Genomic DNA, 14,264 nt, shown 5'->3' with positions numbered 1-14,264 from the left:
GACCCAACAGCGTCCTTCAGGGACAGGGTATTACCAGTTCCTGACCTAGAGATGTTCTGTCAGATACAGAGGCTGGGAAAGAGTCCAGGATCTGCCATCTAAGGGTTAGCCAAGGATCCTATTTATAGACTGCTCTGGTGACAGCTGAAATGTGACCCTGCCTGGCCAGGGCTGGGGACAGAGCCTGCCCAGGAGGGGCTGAGCAAAAGTCAGAGAGGTCCAAGCTGAGCTGGGGCACCTCCCACCCTCTGAGCAGTGCTGTGTGATTATCAGTTCTGCCTCAGCACAGCCAGGTATGAATAAAATATCACATGAATACATTCATCCCACCTGGAGAGCTTGTCTGACACACTGAGAAACCAGACAGCTCTGTTTAATAAAGAGCTTCCTTTGGTGCTTCACAGGACCTGGCTACACTAGTCAATTGCATCTTCCAAAAGCAGCTTAAATTGGACTTACATTCTTTTTTTAAAATTATTATTTATTTATTTTAACAAGACCCAACAAGGGGGCAGATGGGGAGAATGCTCAGATGGTGTCAAATTTTAGATTATTCCTCTAATATGGGAAAATCTAATGAATCTCGACCTAGAGCACGAGTGATTTTGTATTTAGAAAAAGGCAGCAAGGAGTAATTCCAAATGCAGCCTGGCTGAGGATGGACAATTGGGCAATACATAGATTTCCAAGTTGTAATGAGGAGGAAGTAATTGGTAAGGGGAAATGTTTGCCCTTGCAGGGTAGCCCCCAGACAGAACTTGCCTGTTCCCTCACACAGCGCTCTCATGCTGGAGTAATCAGGGCAGTAGTAGAGACTGGGCTAAGTCCACAGGACCTGAGGACACATTTGGTGACCTCTGGAACATGAACTAATCCAAAATAACAGTGGGGTGGGGAAGAAAAGACAAATCAGTGAGGAAAAAAACAGGAATATTTTTTCCATTTCCCTTCCCAAGATGAATACAGCACAAAGCCATTACTTTAGAGCTCACTCTGAATTTGATTTCAATGGCACATTTGGGGGAAGAACTCCTGCTCATCACAAAGGTGTCAGAACCATATGTCCAGTGATAGTCCAAGCATTGAGCAAGTTTCTATATTTTATTTTAATGCAATGGGTTTTCCTCTGTTGGATGAATCACATCCAAACCAGGTTTATATCTGGCTCTGTAATCAGCTCCTTCCTTCATGGCCTTTCAGGATGGAATGCTCTCCCTCTTCCCTGCCTCCCTAAATGTGTCATTGATCTCTCATTTTATTTTGGTGTCTTACTTGGTTTCTAAATTTCTTAAGGTATTCTTTTGATCACCTGAATTGTTCCAGCCCCTTTCTGTGTCATGCCTGGCATAGGTAGGGCCAGATCACCAGAGGGGATACAAATCTGCATAATTCCAGTGCAAATCATGGAATTCAGCTGCTTTTTTGCAACCTCTGGATGTGACTGACAGATCTTGCAGGAGCCAAATGAGGTTTTGCTACACCCTGAATTGTGCATGTCAGAGTGACTCAGAGCCTGTGGAGGTGGGAATAGTGCCTGGGCACAATAACATTCTGCTTTTTTGGGGTTTCGTTTTGTTTTGTTATTTTGTTGTTTGTTTGTTTGTTTGCTCTGCTTAAGGTAAAAGAATGAGCTCAGTTAATTTTCAGCATATTTTCCCTTCGAATTCTAACTCTCCTTCCCATAACAGTTTTTCCTCCAAGGTGTCAATAGGAGCATCCTTCTCTACAAAATACCAATCAAGAGGATTCAAGTTAATTGCTTCCTGCAAACCCTTATAAGCTAAACAAGCCAATCCACTGTTCTTTAATTCCCTTTTGCTTTCTGTTATTATGGGTTGGCCAGTACTAGGGATGCTGCTGATAAGCAATATGCGATTAGGACTCTAACCACGTGCCATGTGGAGTGAAAAGACGACTCTGGGGAGAAGCAGAACACGGATTTAGTATTTCTGAAGGAGAGAGCTGCTCGTAATGTGCCTGTGGAGTGGCCAAGGGAGAAATGGCAGGCAGGGCTGTGCCGGGGAGAGGGATGGGCGCAGGGATGGGGACAGTCCCTTTGCTGCTTTTGGTGGAGGCAAATCTCCTGTCCCCTCCCCTGGCTGGATGCACAGGAAAGGCAAAGCTGCGTTTGCTGCATGGAACTGTTGCCACTTCTCTTTGAAGTGCTCAGGGAATATTATCTTGTTTTTCCAGACTCTCATCTACCTCTTATAAACTAAGGGTTGGCATGCACTTCAACCCTGCTTGGGAATGTGTGAGAAGAACATTAATATGTCTGTCCTTCACCCCAAAGATGGGTTTGCCTCACTTTTCCCAGACAGGATCTGGGTCTTTGTGCTACAAAACACTTCTCACCTCAGTGAGTGCCTCTAACCTGTGGATATCTGAAAGTCTGACTCCACCAGCTCAGGAGAGGCTTCCTTAGGGTCAGCTTGAGTGGTCAGGACCTGAGTGCCATGACTTGAGTGCAAGGAGCACGCCCCATCTTCCCTCCCTGTGCCTGAGATGGTAACAGGCATCTGGGATGTACAGCCCAAATCCACAAAGGAACATCTGCCCAGAGCCTGGGGGTGAACAGGAAACCTCTGTTCTGGTGTGCAGCCTCAGTTAGAAAGAGAGCAGCAAAGAAAGCAAAAGGCATTGGCAGGACAGAGTCCTGTGAGCTCCTTTCCGAGGGCACAGACCAAATCACAGCTCAGTTTTCTGGGGGAAAAGCTGTGTTCTCCACCAAACTCGGCTGTGCCCACTGAAACACTGGCAGCAGGCACCTCCTGCCTCCAAGAGGATGGAGCTACTCTGGGTCAGCCCAGAGTGCAGCCAGCCTTTCACCTTGCCCTTGTTCACGAGGTGATGGTGATCTTTGCCTTTTCGTGGTCTATGGCGCTGTGAAAATGGCTGTGAATGAAGGAAAATCTTACTTAGTTTGGGTTTTTTTCAGTGTGTGTTTAAAAAAGATGTCCGAGGTGCTGCCAGCACCCAGGTGGGGCACTGTAGGATGGAGAGGCAGCAGCTCCAGCTGGAGGCAGCGATGGTGGAGCCCCACTTGGGAGCTGTCAGTGACCAGGGCCTTGATGAGAGAGATCAGCATCACTCCTCCAAAGAGAGAGAGGGAAGGCACAAAGACCTGGGGCCGTGCAGAGCTGCCTGCCGCCCCAGAGAAGTGCTCTGCTTGGGCTGTGTGAGCAGACAGAGCTCACAGCACAGAGGCTTTGTGCTCAGGTAGCTCAGTGCACAGCCAGGAACAGAGCAGGCTCACCTCAGCCAGGGACTGTCCCCAAGCCCTCAGTGCAGGCAGGTTTTCTCCTCCATAAGTGCATTTTAATGGGTGAAAGAGGGTGTCTGTGCTTTTAAATTTTTTCTTGGTGGGATTTTTTTTTTTCCCCCACTCAAATAAACATTTGGTATTTGGATAGTTTATTCAAGCAACTCTGCTGCCTATTTCCTCCACCCCATCCTGCCCAGGTTTCAGCATCTCACAGCCTGAAGGGTGGATGGTGAAAACTGCCATTTTCATTTTGCAGGAAACTCAGGGATGGAGAAGCAAAGTGATTGATCTATGGTAAAACAGAGCCTCCCCCCCATCCAAAATCCTACCTCATGTGTTACCCTTGCTCTGTATGCCTTTAATAAGAACAGATTTGGTCCTAGAAATCAGGCTCCATTCATGCTCAATGCAGCGTGAAATCCTCCAGTCTTTACTACATCTCTGGAGACTTGGGTTGCTTGAATGTGAGATCTGTCTTTCAGCTCAGGCTCCTGATTTTAATTTCTATCGTCTACAGGTGCTTGGCTCGAGAGCCTGCCCTGCTGCTGGTCCTGAATGCTAATTCCAGCCATGTTTATGGGAGAGCTGTTGTAAATGTGATAAGGAAGCACTGGGAGCTAGTGCCAGAGTCTCAGCTGATTGCAAACTGATACTGCTGCCTTGTTTAAGTGGAAAATTAGATGAAAAAAAGTCATTAAAATATGGTAGACATTTTTTTCAGGCTCTTTTGAGGGCTGCTGTTTCTCGATGCATTCCAATAAGATCTCTATTCCCTATGCCCTTGTAATACAGAGCAACTGCAACTGCCTGTCAGAAAGTACATGACTAACTGCTGTCTTTTCTTTGTTCTATTGTAATTAAGGCACCAGGAATGTTTATGGGATTTGGACCTTTGCTTTTAATGAGAGTTGGACTCGTGCCCCCATTTTAATCAAGTATGGGACCAGTTATTATTAATGTAGGACTTTGGATGCACATGACTGCTTCCAGAGTTAATGAAGATGGATTCCTTTCCCAGAATGGATTACAGGCCCAGGTCCTGCAACCTCTAATTGTGAGGTGCTCTTGGGGAGTAAATCATGAGCTGCTGCAAGATGACAGAGCTCTGAAGATCAGCAAGAGGTGCCCCTCCTGAGGGAAATGATTAGGAGGCAAATGGGATTTTCATGCATTGGATAAAATTTGGGGTGGGGTCTAGAAAATAAAAAAAAACAGCAAGAAATGAGTCTTGTATTGCCCCATCTCTGGAAGTGTTTAAGTCCAGGTTGGATGGGACTTGGAGCAGTTTGGGATAGTGGAAGTTGTCCCTGCCCATGGCAAGGGAGTGGAATGACATGAGCTTTAGGATCCCTTCAGACCCAAGCCATTCTGTGATTCTGTGATTTTGAACTCTGAAAAGCCAGTTTGTTCCAGGCATCAATTTACTGAGTTCTTGACACTGCTGTTCTCACTCCCCATCCATCAAACCCACCAGCCTGCCTGTGTCTGCACCCTGAGACACAAACTCAGGCCCTCCTTGTCACAGTATTCTTTCTTCTTGTGTCCTTCTGCCCTTCACGTGCCCTAAGGCAGATCTGCACCTCTGTGTGTCTCCAACTGCAAAATAAAGACACTGCTGTTTCTTGCTTAGTTCGACAGTTTTCAGACAAATCACATCCATTTTGTATCTGTGCATCTTTGTGCACAGTGGTGCATGATGGCAGTTGGGTGTTCTTGGAGACAGAATAATAGAAATACTAACTGAGTGAGAAAAATAGGGGAAAATAGGACAGAGTGAAGGGCAGGGATAAAATCCACTAGGTCAGGCATTTCTGGCCATGTCTGGCTTGATCAAGTGCTGGCATTAGCCCTGCTTCAAGCTGGAGGTTGGATTAGAGGCTTCCAGGAGCACTCTCCAGCCACCACTGCCATGATCTGGAGATTACTCATGAAGTCAGCGCGTCAGCACATGATGAATCTCACCAGTTTTAAAGCAGGGAAGTTGAGTGAATAAACTTATGTCCCCTGAGATTCATGTCTGAATTGCATTGGAAGAAACGTCCCTGGTGTTTAATCTCCTGTAAGGCAGTGATGAAATGGGAAGGACAGAGGGGAGCTCTGCAGTTTGTTTCCATAATCCACATCAGCATGGCCTCCCAAGTAATTTGGTAATTTGGCCAGGTAATTTGTCCAAGTTAGACTGATTTAATGAGGAATTTTAAGCAAATACATTTCACCATCTAAAGGAATGAAAGCATGGACAAGGTTTTCTTTTCTCTTCTGCTGAGCTGAAGCTTGTCATGTCATGACTTGATTTCATTTGATTATGTGCTTATATGATTTGGCAGAGAAACTGCACAAGTGTAGCACTTGTTTGTGTGTCTGTTGGGTTTAGATAACTGAGTGCTGTCTCTATTTTGATAAGGACTCTATTTTGATAAGAGCAGCCCACCACTGGGTCATCAGCAGAGACAAAATTGTGTCAACCCTTCTGCTGTTCAGCTTCAGGCTTCCCCTGCAGGTTTCCTATGGAGCCTGTGATGTGTCCATCTCTGGAGACATTCAAAAATGGATTGCAAAATGGCCTGAGCAGGCTAGTCTGGCTTCAAAGCTGGGTCTAACACCAATGTCCTCCATGCCTGGGGAGGGGGATGGAGCAGGAGGCACCCAGGGGTTCCTCCAGCTTACAGCCCTTCATGGTGTCACAGGGGGAAAATAAGCTGAGATTTCCTCAGGAAAAACACTCAGATCAGCACTTACACAGGTAGGGCCCATATGAATTACACTGTCAGGAAAAGTTACCAAAGCATGAAATTCCTTCCCCTTGAGTGTATTGGAATTGATTCATTCTCCTGAGAAATGTGCTCACACTTGGCACTCAATCAGCTCACTTCTCTTCCAATCTGCGCTGAACACCCACACTGAAAACTTGGTGTTGATCCCAGCATTTTTTTATGTGAGGTTCTGTGCAGCTTTGTAGATCTGATGGCTGGGATGAGTGATTGCAGTGAGCACCCCTTAAAAAGAGAGTGATGAAATACCCCTTTAACTTTCAGTCTCTCTAATCTGTCCTCATACTAGAGCAAGCATGGTAGGCTCTGTGCAATCAAATCCTTCCACATTGAAGCAAAATTCTGCTTTCAAGCAATTGGTGTACAAAATTCCAGAGATACGCTGTCCCTTTTGGAAATTTCACAGCCCAGGATATTCACACTTAAGTCTGTGTGACCCCATATTTTTCCCACTAGACTTCAACCAATCTTAACCTCAACTGCCAAAAGGTATATACAAGTGTTCAGAAAAAATATATTTTTACCTGGCAGTAGCACCCACCCTCCCTTACCTGACAATAATTTGATTAGAATTTCAAATTTTAAAATATTCAGGAAACACTTGATATGAAGAAGACCCAATGCATCATCTTTCATTTCTGCTTTATATTCAGGGTGTTCTGCTTCCAGGAAAAGGAGGTTTTAACTGTTTTGTCATCCATACTACATCTTATTCTTCCTGTAGGATATAATGTTCCACAGAAGCTTATCCATGCTGGATGACTAGCTGTTCTTTGAGAAAACAAAATGGTTTGATTACAGCTTCTAAGTCATGAAATCATGAAGAAAAGAAATGAGAGATTGGAATACACAATGTGCCAGAACTGGTCCTTTTCCCACTGGTTTAGGAGGACTGGGGTTTGCCTGTTGGGATGATCCTTGGCAGTGCCAAGGGCAGCAGCGTCCTGTTAGTGAGGTGTTTCAAGGACTGCACGTCTTGGGGACACGAGCAAAGGTCTCAGGGACAAGCTGGTGCCTCAAATGCTTCTGTTAAACTACAGAGTCTCTCCTGCTGCCGAGGGGGCGGCACCAGAGTTAAAGAAATGCAAACCCATTTCAAATGCAAATACCAAGGCAACAGTTTGCATTAAAAAATAGCAGCTCTGAATGTCAGGGAAAGAGTTCTAGAGGCTTCGTCTGCCTCATATCAGGCAAGTTATCCAAATGTGGGCAGGCTGCTATTTCCAGAAATCTGGGCTGGAAGGGGAAAAGATGCCTGGACAGGTTCTCTAACATTTCCATGGGAGCAGTGACCTGGGAGAGCTCCTGTGAGGGACCTTTATGGGAAGCCTGGGAGGATGGGGGGTCCCACAGTGGGATTGCAGCAGCAGAACTGGGGAGAAGATGGTCCAAGCTTCTGGAGGCAGTGGGAGGATGATTTGAGAACATGATACAAACTTGCTGAACAGCAGTAGCAGAACAGGATATCTGCTATCTGGCAATGCTGAAGGCTGGAGTTTGAAAAACAGGAGGAGAAGCACCAGGGCACCAGGGATGGGCCAAGATTGGCATTGTTCTGGAAGGGGAAGATTCAAGGGTCCTGTCTCAGCCTGTGACCTGATATCTCTCCCTCGTGTGCTGTAAAATCTGGTTTGCTCACTATTTTTCTTTTTTTTTTTTTTTTTTTTTTTTTTTTTTTTAAACCAGATTTCAGGTTCAAAAGAAAATTTCACAGGGCTTTCCAAGGAAACAGAAGCTGGTGTTACCTCAACAGCTTCAGCCACCCCTTGCCAAGTTTTGCTCTGGCACAAACAGGTCTCTTCCATCTGCTGTGTATTTCTGTCTCTCTAAATTGGCGTTCTGTGCATGTGATCCATTCTCTGAAACAGAAAACTTCATGGGCAGCTCACTAGCTTCTAGCAGCTCCCTGTGTCTCTCTGCCCCTGGCTCTGCAGACTGTCATGGGTTTTCTGCCAGCACAGCCCACTGGGGCAGGCAGCTGCACAGCTCCTGGGCTGGGACCCCCCAAAAATGCCTCTGAGTCACTTGGAAATACACAACCCCAGGTGGAACAGCACCTCCAGCACCTGAAGAAACTGTGATTTGCAAGATGCTTGGTTCCTCCAGGGCACTGTGCTCAGATCTAGAGGATGGGAATTAATCCTTTTGAAAATACTACCAAGTTTCACTTTCTTTTAATTTTGGGCCCTGGCCACGATTACAGTTAAGAATAGCAGTAACTGCTGTTATTACAGACTGTTTTACCCACACACATTTCTCTACAGAGAGGGAAACTTTCACTGAACTCTTCTTTAAAAAAAAATTTTTTGTTGAAGGAAGACCAGAGGCACTGGATAACATTTTCTTTAAATTGTCCAATTAAAACCGAAGTGTCCAAGAGCTAATAATCAGAGCAGATGTAAGCTCAAAGTCTAAACCAATTATTTAAAAAATCTTCTCTTGATGGACTTATGCTAATGAACTATTTTATTATCTTGAGAATTTGTAGCTTGGGCTGTGGTTTTAACAGTCTAATTATAGAGATAACGCTTGTTTTGTGTGCCCGTGATAAGCACAGACTTTTAATTCACTCAGCAAATAGTGGCATGACAGGAATTGGGCAGGACTCTGCATCTGCAGCTCTACAGAAAGCAAAAACTGGGGGCTCTCACCATCTGAAGAAGCTTTCAGAGCTTCTCTGTGTCTTCTCCATGGGGGATTAATGAATGTCTCCAGCAGAGCAAATCTTTCACTGGTTGTCCCTGTGCAGACCCCAAGAAAAGTTGCCTGAACTGTGCATAAAGCTGGTGGCTGGAGGTTTTAGGACTAGCAAATATTTAAGATATTTATTTATTTTCTATGCCTGGCTTTACTGCTCCAGAGAGTGAGAGAACACTGGAGATGTTGAAAAGCAGACTGTGGTGCTTTTATATTGGCTTTTGGTCTCCAAACAGGGAACTCATGATGTTTTAAAATGCTTTTAAAAATCCTTGAGAAGAGAACAGATCCTCATAAAAATCTCCAAGTAAGGGGAAATCTCTGCCCAGGAGAGAGAGGTCAGGGCCAGTTTGGAGCTTTCTTCAAAAGCCCTCTGGCTCTCTGTCCACATGTCCATGAAAAACAAAACTTGTTTTTTCCTTTTATTTGGCTAACATTTACTGCAGATACTTTAGCCAAAGGCAAGAGAACAGAACCTCTCTTTTCTTCTGTAGAAGTTGCTCTTTTTTATTCTTCTTTTTCTTAGCAAAAATCATACCTTGCACAACAACGAAAACTACACTGCAAGGACCCACAAGAGCTAGGATTTCCAGAAATCAGGCAGCAAACCCATCTGCCAGCACGTCTCTGAGATGCCTGGAAACTTCTCTGACCTCATACTAATACATAACACCCATTAACAGAAAAAGTTTCAAGACTTTTTCCAAAACCACGTGAGCAAAGCTCTGTGTGTTGCTTTCAGGAGGGTCTGGCTTTATCAGATGCCTTCACTGTAGGAATCCAAAACTCTGTTTATGCTCAGTCATGGCCACTGAAGTTGCTGTCCTTGCCCTTGTCCTGTGATTCCCTGCATGCCCCACTGCCTAAGAAGGATGTAATTTCTTTATTAGTGGGATGTGAGCAGTGCTTGGGTGTTGTCCTGATTTTTAAAAGTGCTAAGTTTTCTTTTGTAGTTCTTTTGAAAGCTTTAAAGTTCTTATAAAACTTCTTTAGCCTTCTGATAATGTTTACATATTTCTACTAGAGTTCTCATTTACTGTTCATGTAAATAATGATTGTTTTGCATTCTTCTTTGTGGGAGGAGAGAATTAAGGGACTGTTGGTTTGACCAGTGTGGTTGGAGAGGTGGCAATTCCATCCTCCAATCCACAATCACCTCTGGAATTCTATAAAAACAGATGTTTGAATAAAACACCCTCTTTTTCTCCTTTGAACTTACCAGGCTTCTGTGTGCTTGTTTCATGTCCAAAAACTATACTTGGGAACGTCCACAAGTCACAGGTGACACTGGAGCCCAGATGTGTGGCTCCTGGGAGGGATGCTGGGAATCCCACAGGCTGTGGATGAGAGGAGCACATCTGGGTGGGGGTGATGAGGCCCTCACCAGCTCTCTCATAAACACCAACAGCTCTGGTGGAGCTGCACCCTTTGACCAGCAGCCAATGAGAACAGTGTTCACAAAACCACTTACCTGGACTCTGCTTCAGAAGGGCTGAAATGGACAAAATCCCCACTGGAATAAATCTTTATTCAGAATAGAGCGACAAATTCTGCTGCCTCTCCTGCCTACATCAGCTGCCCAGCCTGAGAAAATTGCCAATCTATAATCAAGATATTTTTCAACTGACTCTGACTGCTGAAAAAATGTGGAGGTCATGGGGCTGTTTTCTCACTCCTTCTTCTAAAATCCATTTTCATACAGATCAATATCTGTGAAGACTGAAGGAGAAAACAGGCTTTGGGAATCAAACCTTTTCAAGAACAAGAGGCTCTGCAGCACTGCTGTGTTAAGGAGCAGGATTTATCACTGCAAGCCAAGGTTGGCTTCTCTTTCATTCTTCAGCTGGATCCTTCCTTTCAATGACTCTCATTTCTTCCTTGTACAGCAAGAGGGTGAATGCTGAATAAAGATCAGCACCTGGCACATCCATCCACTGACACTTTAAAGGAATTGTCTCTTTGCACAGCACAGGACTAAGCTTTTATCCCATCCATTGGTACTTGTGGTTCCTGGGAACTGGAAATCCTGTAAATTAAAGGAATTTAAAAGTTCCTTGCTTGCTTTTTTGTTTTTCCAGGTCCTCATTCACCTGTGATGATTGAGATGCAACTTTGATATTCAATCACTTTGATCAAAATTCCCATTTTGCAGGCAATGTGGTGAAAAGCCTGTTTAAGATTTACTCCTACACAACCCCATAATATGGCAGATAATATTTTCAAATGCTGCTGAACTTTGTGCTGGTGATATTGGGGGTTTTTTTTGTGCCTCCTCTGAGCTAATCCTCAGACACTGGACAGCAGCAGGAGCTTTCACCCTGTCCCTGTGTGTCCCAAAGCCTCCATGTGAGTGCACAGGTTGCTCTAAACAGTTTGGGATGCTGTGGGGGAATGGGATTCCTGAAGAGCTCATATTTCTGCAGAACCACTGGTGTTTATCCCACATTTGCTAAACTCCAGCCCATGAAAGCAGCTTTTTTTTTGCATTTTGTATAACACCACCTCACCCACTTTGTAGCTGCAGAAATTTGATTTGCAGACAATCTGCCTTTATTCCTCCCTCAGCCACCCCATTTCTCTATCGAGCACCCTCCCTATCAAAATCCATCACAGAGCATCTCCTTCGAAGGCTGGCTTCAGCCTCCCCACCCTCTCTTCATTAGGAAAGGATGGAGTAAATCAACTTTTCAGCTGGTCCCAAAGGCTTCCAGGCTGCGGTGGAAGATGAATGGCACCTTTGCCTTTTATGAGTAATGCAGAGTAATCATAGCAGGGCTTTACAAAGGGCCATACATCTTCCAAGAAGCGTGTGTCCATTAGCTAAATAGCTCTGCTGCACACAGGACAGCTGCAATGGTGCAGGATGGGGAGAAAGCACAGTTATCCCTGCAGCTGAAACACACCCAACCCGTGTGGGAGCTCCTTCCCTTCTCACAGCACAAACCCGTGGATAGAGATGAGCTGAGTCTCTGTAACCTGCAGGACACGATGCAGGTGACAGAACTCAGGGTCAGCTTCCCAAGGCTGCATTGACAAATATCTCAAATTAAACATGCGATGAGAGGGCGACTCTGGAAATAAAGCTCCTGCACCCTCTGCTGGGGAGAGGCCCGTGGCTGCACAGCCTGCCACACCAACGATGCTGCTTTTTCACAGGATTTTAATCTAAAATTCCTTCTTTTACCATGGAAATACTCGCAGGGATGTGGCTGAGATGGGGAAAACAAGACAGGCTCTCCGCCCACCCCAACCCTTCCTGCCATGGTGAACAAAAAGCCTGCAGACCTCAGATGAGAAAGAAGCTTTGAATAATATATTCTATGCTATCAATAAATCATGTAATAAAACCTAAATAATGTTTCTTCTCCTCCCATCCTCAGCTTAAAAGGCAAGAGGCCAGGAAACATTAATATTCCTGTCTCTGGTTCTTCCCACACAGTAGTTTTTCCCACTTCACAGAGCACCCCATTCCTTACAAGCAAACATGTTTTACCCCATTTAGGAGCCCACTTTCACTGAAAGCCTTTATTTTTGCCAACGGTGCTGTTACCACTCTGGAAAAAACAAGAGTGAGACATCCTAAGGGGAACTTGTTAAATCAAGGAAGACCCCAGATATGTCTGCTTTCTTCTCTTATTTTGGAGAAATGAAATCCAGATGCTTGGAGCCACCAAGGTGGTTTGGGGTGCAGTCTGTGTGTACACTCAATTCTGGGAGCAATCTCCTGCTTCTCCCCAGAAAAGCAGCTCTGAGGTGGCTGGTTGTGATGCTTCCCTGGAAGTCCTCGCTGTGTTTGTGGGGTTGGTGCTGGGCTGTGGGGAATGTGGGCTCTGCAGGAGCAGGAGCTCAGCTGGAGCAGGGAGGGATTGAGGCTGCTCCACCGAGGGGATGCTGAGCAGCCCCGGGTGGGTTTCCAGCTCAGCAGAAGTTCCTTCTGCCCTCTAGGGTCCAGCTCCATGGAGCTCTGCTCACCCCCCTCCCCCTGGAGAGCAGCTCCAGCTTTTCTGCAGGATGGGCTGGAGGGGAAATTTCAGCTTGGAGCCACTCCAGGACCTGCCCTAATGGTGCTTCACTGATAAGGAGCAGATGGGATTGCACCAGTTCTCCCAGTTCATCTCTTGTGCCTTGCTGCTGTTTGGTTTAACCACTCAATTAAAGGTACACTCATTGGTTTATATCCACTGGCTTCTTCATACTCTGATTTCAGTAAAAACTTCAGCTGAGTCAGGAAAAGGCCAACTATTAAATAATATTTTAGCATTTAGCCTTTAAGATGAAATCAGGACCTGAAAAGGCACAGCAACTGTGGTTTTTATTCAGTTTGGAGAACTAGTCCCAAACTCTTGCACTGCTTTTTTGCTCAAAAAGGAATTGAGCAGAAAGCTACAAAAATTAAAGATGTGCCAGGATAACAAAACTCTCACACCAAATCTCCACTCATTTTTGATATTAGAAAATTGGAGAGATGAAGTGTGTCAGTGCCTCTTAGAACACTTGTTCAATAAATCATTGGGAAATATGTAATTTATAGATCTGGTGATGAGGGAATGTTTGAGACTGGCTCAACTGAAGCTAAGAAATCTCTGAAATCCAAAGTGAAAAGAGGAGCTCAGGGACATTTTTAAAAATTTATTTAACAACCATGGTGTGAAGAATAATCTTATCATCTTTTTAGGTGTGTCCAAAACCTCCTCCTTCCATCTCTGACTTGTCTCTTGCTAATAGACCTTCAAGAGGAAGGAGATAAAAAAAAAATTGTTCATGAGTTTTGTATAAATAGTCTCATGTTCTGTTATTCAGCAAATCCCTTATTCATGCCAAATTACATAATCATTTTGAGTGTGTCCCATGCACTTTTCTTCCACTTCAATTTCTTCTGCCTTTCTCTTTGACTATATATTATTAACTTCCTTGTATAAAGAGAGTGACCACCTTGCTGAAAATGGTTTCTCTTTCCAGAAAGACACTTTATGCCCAAAACCACCATTAAGTTACTATTGATGGAAACAGGATTTCATCAGGAAACAGGAAACAGCTGCCAAGAAAGTAATAAGGGTAAATTATACCCCAGAGCAGAACTGGAGTAGCGTTTAATGGATCAGAGAGATTTCATTCACTGTTCTGCCACTGAGTTATTGCACAGCTTCTTAAAGGAAAAAGGTTTCTGCCCACCTTGAGCTTGAAATCAAAATGCTGGAGTCAGGTATTATCAGGACCAAAAGCTGGGGTTGGCTTTTTTTTTCATCTTGGACTGAAAAGTGTCAGGTTTGGGTATCTTAAACTCAGTGCCCAAAAGCAGGACTGTAGTTTTACAAACTGCTTCTTAATCTTGCAACATCTGCTTACCTCCAGTGAATAAGGGAGAAACGTTCCTTTAATTTTCCAGGAGAGTAAATGGTTTAATTAATCAGCAAACAAGGCAAAAAAACAAAAAAAAAAAAAACCAACAAAAAAAAAAACCAAAAAAAAAAAAAACCCAGACTAGGATTCTGCTTAGGAGCAGAGCACAGCAGAGTTTTTGGCAATAAGTT

Source organism: Taeniopygia guttata, chromosome 20 (assembly GCF_048771995.1).
Source record: "Taeniopygia guttata chromosome 20, bTaeGut7.mat, whole genome shotgun sequence".
Classification (NCBI taxonomy): Eukaryota; Metazoa; Chordata; class Aves; order Passeriformes; family Estrildidae; genus Taeniopygia; species Taeniopygia guttata.
The sequence above is the reverse complement of the archived record's forward strand: the minus strand, read 5'-3'. Positions refer to the sequence as shown.